The sequence below is a fragment of the Trichomycterus rosablanca genome, chromosome 9 (assembly GCF_030014385.1).
Source record: "Trichomycterus rosablanca isolate fTriRos1 chromosome 9, fTriRos1.hap1, whole genome shotgun sequence".
Taxonomy (NCBI): Eukaryota; Metazoa; Chordata; class Actinopteri; order Siluriformes; family Trichomycteridae; genus Trichomycterus; species Trichomycterus rosablanca.
This window is the reverse complement of record NC_085996.1, coordinates 37,216,935-37,227,005: the sequence shown is the minus strand read 5'-3', so window position 1 is coordinate 37,227,005 and position 10,071 is coordinate 37,216,935.

Genomic DNA, 10,071 nt, shown 5'->3' with positions numbered 1-10,071 from the left:
TTTTAAAGTTCGAGATATCAACGCCGTTCCAACTCTAAATCGTAAAGCCCCCTGATGTAACCCCGACTCAGGTACAGCATGGGGATTCGAACCCACGCCCACCTGCCACGCCCGTTTTTTGTCCCCATTCACTTCCATTCATTTTTTGAAAGTTCGAGATATCAACGCCGTTCCAACTCTAAATGGTAAAGCCCACTGATGTAACCCCGACTCAGGTACAGCATGGGGATTCGAACCCACACCCACCTGCCACGCCCGTTTTTCGGCTCCATTCACTTCCATTCATTTTTTGAAAGTTTGAGATATCAATGCCGTTCCAACTCTAAATGGTAAAGCCCACTGATGTAACCCCGACTCAGATACAGCATGGGGATTCGAACCCATGCCCACCTGCCACGCCCGGTTTTTGGTCTCATTCACTTCCATTAATTTTTTGAAAATTTTGAGATATTAACGCCGTTCCAACTCTAAATCGTAAAGCCCACTGATGTAACCCCGACTCAGGTACAGCATGGGGATTCGAACCCACGCCCACCTGCCACGCCCAGTTTTTGTCCCCATTCACTTCCATTCATTTTTTGAAAGTTCGAGAAATCAACGCCGTTCCAACTCTATATTGTAAAGCCCCCTGATGTAACCCCGACTCAGGTACAGCATGGGGATTCGAACCCATGCCCACCTGCCACGCCCGGTTTTCGGCTCCATTCACTTCCATTCATTTTTTGAAAGTTTGAGATATCGACGCCGTTTTAATTTTAAATCGTAAAGCCCACTGATGTAACCCCGACTTGGATAAAGTATTGGGTTACGCGCGCCCGCCCGACCGGCACACGGCAATCACACTCGCATTTTCTCCGGAAATGCACATCTCTAGTTATTATTAGTGTGATTGCAGAATGCAAGCACACTATTGTTATTGTTATTTTCGTTTTCAATATATTATTATTATTCTGCCCGTTTTTTGTCCGTGCTTCTTCTCCCGCAGTTTTCGAGATATCGACCCCGTTCCAGCGCCAAATCGTCCGGCCCATACGGGAATAGAGCGCTTGTATACAACTTTTTGATCGAACCAACACTGTGGGCACAGTGCCCGTTTTAAGGTGCCCGTTTTTCCCCATTGACTCCCATTCATTTTGAAATGAATTTCGAGCTATCAACGCCGTTCCAACCCTTGATCGACCGGGTCATTAATTAGCGCCCAAATCCAAAAAATCATCCGGATACGCCCATCCGTGTGGCATTTATGCCCGTTTTTGCCCGAATTTTTGGACAAAAATCTTGACACCTTTGGCTTTCCACAGAACGTCAACGTGATGACGTAGACGGCATCTTCAGGCCGTTCTGAGAATAGAAAATGGCGGCCGCCAAAAAATCTGACTTATTTTGGTCTGTAACTAAAGTATTAGTGATTTTTAAGATGAAAACGCTGCACAGAATGAAATTATACTGCAGTTAGACTTTGCAGTGAGCGTCATATCGTTCGCGCTGCAACAGAAACAAAGATATTTATATCCGTTAGCTTCAAGGCTAACGGATGCATTGAAATCAATGGGAATTGCTAAATGCTAAAAGAGGGACCGAAGTCTGAGTGCAATATGCCTGAAAGCTGTAAATGAGACACAGCCGATCATAGATTGCGCAATACCATGGCCCCTGCAGTGATAATCACATGTAAATGAATGAGTACTGATTTGTAAGCAGTACAAACGTGCAGAAATGCATTTTTTTACAGGTTTGGCTTTTCAAACACACCCAGAGTGAACTTGTGCTCACACCACAGCTTGTGCACAGATACAGTGGCCTGTCTGGGAGAAAGTATTCACACCCCACGCACCGCACCACTTCTAAACGCATGCGCGCCCCCGACCTGCGCACGCCCGCCGACCGGCACACGGCAATCACACTCGCATTTTCTCCGGAAATGCACTCTCTAGTTGTTATTGTTATTTTCGTTTTCAATATATTATTATTATTCTGCCCGTTTTTTGTCCGTGCTTCTTCTCCCGCAGTTTTCGAGATATCGACCCCGTTCCAGCGCCAAATCGTCCGGCCCATACGGGAATAGAGCGCTTGTATACAACTTTTGGATCGAACCAACACTGTGGGCACAGTGCCCGTTTTAAGGTGCCCGTTTTTCCCCATTGACTCCCATTCATTTTGAAATGAATTTCGAGCTATCAACGCCGTTCCAACCCTTGATCGACCGGGTCATTAATTAGCGCCCAAATCCAAAAAATCATCCGGATACGCCCATCCGTGTGGCATTTATGCCCGTTTTTGCCCGAATTTTTGGACAAAAATCTTGACACCTTTGGCTTTCCACAGAACGTCAACGTGATGACGTAGACGGCATCTTCAGGCCGTTCTGAGAATAGAAAATGGCGGCCGCCAAAAAATCTGACTTATTTTGGTCTGTAACTAAAGTATTAGTGATTTTTAAGATGAAAACGCTGCACAGAATGAAATTATAGTGCAGTTAGACTTTGCAGTGAGCGTCATATCGTTCGCGCTGCAACAGAAACAAAGATATTTATATCCGTTAGCTTCAAGGCTAACGGATGCATTGAAATCAATGGGAATTGCTAAATGCTAAAAGAGGGACCGAAGTCTGAGTGCACTATGCCTGAAATCTGTAAATGAGACACAGCCGATCATAGATTGCGCAATACCATGGCCCCTGCAGTGATAATCACATGTAAATGAATGAGTACTGATTTGTAAGCAGTACAAACGTGCAGAAATGCATTTTTTTACAGGTTTGGCTTTTCAAACACACCCAGAGTGAACTTGTGCTCACACCACAGCTTGTGCACAGATACAGTGGCCTGTCTGGGAGAAAGTATTCACACCCCACGCACCGCACCACTTCTAAACGCATGCGCGCCCCCGACCTGCGCACGCCCGCCGACCGGCACACGGCAATCACACTCGCATTTTCTCCGGAAATGCACTCTCTAGTTAGTGTGATTGCAGAATGCAAGCACACTATTGTTATTGTTATTTTCGTTTTCAATATATTATTATTATTCTGCCCGTTTTTTGTCCGTGCTTCTTCTCCCGCAGTTTTCGAGATATCGACCCCGTTCCAGCGCCAAATCGTCCGGCCCATACGGGAATAGAGCGCTTGTATACAACTTTTTGATCGAACCAACACTGTGGGCACAGTGCCCGTTTTAAGGTGCCCGTTTTTCCCCATTGACTCCCATTCATTTTGAAATGAATTTCGAGCTATCAACGCCGTTCCAACCCTTGATCGACCGGGTCATTAATTAGCGCCCAAATCCAAAAAATCATCCGGATACGCCCATCCGTGTGGCATTTATGCCCGTTTTTGCCCGAATTTTTGGACAAAAATCTTGACACCTTTGGCTTTCCACAGAACGTCAACGTGATGACGTAGACGGCATCTTCAGGCCGTTCTGAGAATAGAAAATGGCGGCCGCCAAAAAATCTGACTTATTTTGGTCTGTAACTAAAGTATTAGTGATTTTTAAGATGAAAACGCTGCACAGAATGAAATTATAGTGCAGTTAGACTTTGCAGTGAGCGTCATATCGTTCGCGCTGCAACAGAAACAAAGATATTTATATCCGTTAGCTTCAAGGCTAACGGATGCATTGAAATCAATGGGAATTGCTAAATGCTAAAAGAGGGACCGAAGTCTGAGTGCACTATGCCTGAAATCTGTAAATGAGACACAGCCGATCATAGATTGCGCAATACCATGGCCCCTGCAGTGATAATCACATGTAAATGAATGAGTACTGATTTGTAAGCAGTACAAACGTGCAGAAATGCATTTTTTTACAGGTTTGGCTTTTCAAACACACCCAGAGTGAACTTGTGCTCACACCACAGCTTGTGCACAGATACAGTGGCCTGTCTGGGAGAAAGTATTCACACCCCACGCACCGCACCACTTCTAAACGCATGCGCGCCCCCGACCTGCGCACGCCCGCCGACCGGCACACGGCAATCACACTCGCATTTTCTCCGGAAATGCACTCTCTAGTTAGTGTGATTGCAGAATGCAAGCACACTATTGTTCTTGTTATTTTCGTTTTCAATATATTATTATTATTCTGCCCGTTTTTTGTCCGTGCTTCTTCTCCCGCAGTTTTCGAGATATCGACCCCAATACAGCGCCAAATCGTCCGGTCCATACGGGAATAGAGCGCTTGTATACAGCTTTTGGATCGAACCAACACTGTGGGCACAGTGCCCGTTTTAAGGTGCCCGTTTTTCCCCATTGACTCCCATTCATTTTGAAAAAAATTTCGAGCTATCAACGCCGTTCCAGCCCTTGATCGACCGGGTCATTAATTAGCGCCCAAATCCAAAAAATCATCCGGATACGCCCATCCGTGTGGCATTTATGCCCGTATTTGCCCGAATTTTTGGACAAAAAACTTGACACCTTTGGCTTTCCACAGAACGTCAACGTGATGACGTAGGCGGCATCTTCAGTCCGTTCTGAGAACAGAAAATGGCCGCCGCCAAAAAATCTGACTTATTTTGGTCTGTAACTAAAGTATTAGTGATTTTTAAGGTGAAAACGCTGCACAGAATGAAATTATAAGACAGTAACACTTAGCAGTGAGCGTCAAATCGTTCGCGTTGCAACAGAAAAGAAGATATTTATATCCGTTAGCTTCAAGGCTAACGAATGCATTCAAATCAATGGCAATGGCTACATGCTAAAGGAGGGACCGAAGTGTGAGCACTGTGTAAGTGCACTATGCCTGAAAGCTGTAAATGAGACACAGCCGATCATAGATTGCGCAATACCATTGACTTCCATTAATTTTTTTTTAATGGTTATTTAATGGTTATTTCTATAACCTTTATTTAACCTATAAGAGCCCCATTTACTTCCATTCATTTTTTGAAAGTTTGAGATATCGACACCGTTCCAACTCTAAATTGTACAGCCCACTGATGTAACCCCGACTCAGATACAGCGTGGGGACTCGAACCCACGCCCACCTGCCACGCCCGGTTTTCAGCCCCATTCACTTCCATTAATTTTTTGGAAATTTCGAGATATCAACGCCGTTCCAACTGTAAATCATCCGGGCAGTTAATGACACCCCAACCTGGATACAGCATGGTCATACGCAGCCCCGCCCGCCTGCCACGCCCACTTTTTTAATATTTCGAGATATCAACGCCGTTCCAACTGTAAATCATCTGGCCAGTTAATGACACCCCAACCTGGATACAGCATGGTCATACGCAGCCCCGCCCGCCTGCCACGCCCACTTTTTTTATATTTCAAGATATTAACGCCGTTCAAACTCTAATTTGTTTAGCTTACTGATGGCACCCTGACTTGGATACAGCATGGTCATACGCAGCCCCGCCCGTCTGCCACGCCCGTTTCTGAGACGTCCGGACGTCGACGCTGTTCCCAGCTTAGATACGGCGTTCGGATAAACGCGCACGCACGCCGACCAGCACACGGCAATCACACTCGCATTTTCTCCGGAAATGCACTCTCTAGTTAGTGTGATTGCAGAATGCAAGCACACTATTGTTATTGTTATTTTCGTTTTCAATATATTATTCTTATTCTGCCGGTTTTTTGTCCGTGCTTCTTCTCCCGCAGTTTTCGAGATATCGACCCCGTTCCAGCGCCAAATCGTCCGGCCCATACGGGAATAGAGCGCTTGTATACAGCTTTTGGATCGAACCAACACTGTGGGCACAGTGCCCGTTTTAAGGTGCCCGTTTTTCCCCATTGACTCCCATTCATTTTGAAATGAATTTCGAGCTATCAACGCCGTTCCAACCCTTGATCGACCGGGTCATTAATTAGCGCCCAAATCCAAAAAATCATCCGGATACGCCCATCCGTGTGGCATTTATGCCCGTTTTTGCCCGAATTTTTGGACAAAAATCTTGACACCTTTGGCTTTCCACAGAACGTCAACGTGATGACGTAGACGGCATCTTCAGGCCGTTCTGAGAATAGAAAATGGCGGCCGCCAAAAAATCTGACTTATTTTGGTCTGTAACTAAAGTATTAGTGATTTTTAAGATGAAAACGCTGCACAGAATGAAATTATAGTGCAGTTAGACTTTGCAGTGAGCGTCATATCGTTCGCGCTGCAACAGAAACAAAGATATTTATATCCGTTAGCTTCAAGGCTAACGGATGCATTGAAATCAATGGGAATTGCTAAATGCTAAAAGAGGGACCGAAGTCTGAGTGCACTATGCCTGAAAGCTGTAAATGAGACACAGCCGATCATAGATTGCGCAATACCATGGCCCCTGCAGTGATAATCACATGTAAATGAATGAGTACTGATTTGTAAGCAGTAGAAACGTGCAGAAATGCATTTTTTTACAGGTTTGGCTTTTCAAACACACCCAGAGTGAACTTGTGCTCACACCACAGCTTGTGCACAGATACAGTGGCCTGTCTGGGAGAAAGTATTCACACCCCACGCACCGCACCACTTCTAAACGCATGCGCGCCCCCGACCTGCGCACGCCCGCCGACTGGCACACGGCAATCACACTCGCATTTTCTCCGGAAATGCACTCTCTAGTTAGTGTGATTGCAGAATGCAAGCACACTATTGTTATTGTTATTTTCGTTTTCAATATATTATTATTATTCTGCCCGTTTTTTGTCCGTGCTTCTTCTCCCGCAGTTTTCGAGATATCGACCCCGTTCCAGCGCCAAATCGTCCGGCCCATACGGGAATAGAGCGCTTGTATACAACTTTTGGATCGAACCAACACTGTGGGCACAGTGCCCGTTTTAAGGTGCCCGTTTTTCCCCATTGACTCCCATTCATTTTGAAATGAATTTCGAGCTATCAACGCCGTTCCAACCCTTGATCGACCGGGTCATTAATTAGCGCCCAAATCCAAAAAATCATCCGGATACGCCCATCCGTGTGGCATTTATGCCCGTTTTTGCCCGAATTTTTGGACAAAAATCTTGACACCTTTGGCTTTCCACAGAACGTCAACGTGATGACGTAGACGGCATCTTCAGGCCGTTCTGAGAATAGAAAATGGCGGCCGCCAAAAAATCTGACTTATTTTGGTCTGTAACTAAAGTATTAGTGATTTTTAAGATGAAAACGCTGCACAGAATGAAATTATAGTGCAGTTAGACTTTGCAGTGAGCGTCATATCGTTCGCGCTGCAACAGAAACAAAGATATTTATATCCGTTAGCTTCAAGGCTAACGGATGCATTGAAATCAATGGGAATTGCTAAATGCTAAAAGAGGGACCGAAGTCTGAGTGCACTATGCCTGAAATCTGTAAATGAGACACAGCCGATCATAGATTGCGCAATACCATGGCCCCTGCAGTGATAATCACATGTAAATGAATGAGTACTGATTTGTAAGCAGTACAAACGTGCAGAAATGCATTTTTTTACAGGTTTGGCTTTTCAAACACACCCAGAGTGAACTTGTGCTCACACCACAGCTTGTGCACAGATACAGTGGCCTGTCTGGGAGAAAGTATTCACACCCCACGCACCGCACCACTTCTAAACGCATGCGCGCCCCCGACCTGCGCACGCCCGCCGACTGGCACACGGCAATCACACTCGCATTTTCTCCGGAAATGCACTCTCTAGTTAGTGTGATTGCAGAATGCAAGCACACTATTGTTATTGTTATTTTCGTTTTCAATATATTATTATTATTCTGCCCGTTTTTTGTCCGTGCTTCTTCTCCCGCAGTTTTCGAGATATCGACCCCGTTCCAGCGCCAAATCGTCCGGCCCATACGGGAATAGAGCGCTTGTATACAACTTTTGGATCGAACCAACACTGTGGGCACAGTGCCCGTTTTAAGGTGCCCGTTTTTCCCCATTGACTCCCATTCATTTTGAAATGAATTTCGAGCTATCAACGCCGTTCCAACCCTTGATCGACCGGGTCATTAATTAGCGCCCAAATCCAAAAAATCATCCGGATACGCCCATCCGTGTGGCATTTATGCCCGTTTTTGCCCGAATTTTTGGACAAAAATCTTGACACCTTTGGCTTTCCACAGAACGTCAACGTGATGACGTAGACGGCATCTTCAGGCCGTTCTGAGAATAGAAAATGGCGGCCGCCAAAAAATCTGACTTATTTTGGTCTGTAACTAAAGTATTAGTGATTTTTAAGATGAAAACGCTGCACAGAATGAAATTATAGTGCAGTTAGACTTTGCAGTGAGCGTCATATCGTTCGCGCTGCAACAGAAACAAAGATATTTATATCCGTTAGCTTCAAGGCTAACGGATGCATTGAAATCAATGGGAATTGCTAAATGCTAAAAGAGGGACCGAAGTCTGAGTGCACTATGCCTGAAATCTGTAAATGAGACACAGCCGATCATAGATTGCGCAATACCATGGCCCCTGCAGTGATAATCACATGTAAATGAATGAGTACTGATTTGTAAGCAGTACAAACGTGCAGAAATGCATTTTTTTACAGGTTTGGCTTTTCAAACACACCCAGAGTGAACTTGTGCTCACACCACAGCTTGTGCACAGATACAGTGGCCTGTCTGGGAGAAAGTATTCACACCCCACGCACCGCACCACTTCTAAACGCATGCGCGCCCCCGACCTGCGCACGCCCGCCGACCGGCACACGGCAATCACACTCGCATTTTCTCCGGAAATGCACTCTCTAGTTAGTGTGATTGCCTATGGGCAAGCACACTATTGTTATCCGTTAGTCATATTATTATTATTTTTTTTCTTTTTATTATTCCACCACTTTCGTCGCCGGCTATCTCGCCCCGCAGTTTTCGAGATATCGACACTGTTCCAACGCCAAATCGTCCGGCCTGTTGGTGCGACGCGGGCTTGTATACAGCTTTCGGATCCGCCTGCCCGTTCGCCCGCCACGCCCTCTTTTGTAGCGATTTTTTTCCCATAGACTTCCATTCATTTTCAAAAAAATTTTGAGATATCGATGCCGTTCCAACTCTAGATCGTCCGGCCCGTTATTGGCATCACTTATTGAAAAAAAGTTTTTTGATCCGCCCGTCCGTTCACCCGCCACGCCCGCTTTTGTACCGATTTTTGGTCCCATTGACTTCCATTCGTTTTCTTTGAATGGTTGTTGAATGGTTATTTCTATAACGTTTATTTAACCTGTAAGAGTCCCATTCACTTCCATTCATTTTTTGAAAGTTTGAGATATCAACACCGTTCCAACTCTAAATCGTAAAGCCCCCTGATGTAACCCCGACTCAGATACAGTTTTGGGGATTCGAACCCACACCCACCTGCCACGCCCGTTTTCCGGCTCCATTCACTTCCATTCATTTTTTGAAAGTTTGAGATATCAACACCGTTCCAACTCTAAATCGTAAAGCCCCCTGATGTAACCCCGACTCAGATACAGTTTTGGGGATTCGAACCCACGCCCACCTGCCACGCCCGTTTTCCGGCTCCATTCACTTCCATTCATTTTTTGAAAGTTTGAGATATCAACACTGTTCCAACTCTAAATTGTAAAGCCCCCTGATGTAACCCCGACTTGGGTACAGCATGGGGATTCGAACCCACACCCACCTGCCACGCCCGGTTTTTGGTCCCATTCACTTCCATTCATTTTTTGAAAGTTCGAGATATCAACACCGTTCCAACTCTATATCGTAAAGCCCACTGATGTAACCCCGACTCAGATACAGCATGGGGATTCGAACCCACACCCACCTGCCACGCCCATTTTTGAGCTCAATTCACTTCCATTCATTTTTTGAAAGTTCGAGATATCGACGCCGTTCCAACTCTAAATTGTAAAGCCCACTGATGTAACCCCGACTCAGGTACAGCATGGGGATTCGAACTCACGCCCACCTGCCACGCCCGGTTTTCTGCCCCATTCACTTCCATTCATTTTTTGAAAGTTTGAGATATCAACATTGTTCCAACTCTAAATCATAAAGCCCACTAATGTAACCCCAAAATGGGTACAGCATGGGGATTCGAACACACGCCCAACTGCCACGCCCGTTTTTCAGCCTCATTGACTTCCATTCATTTTTTGAAAGTTTGAGATATCAACGCCGTTCCAACTCTAAATCAT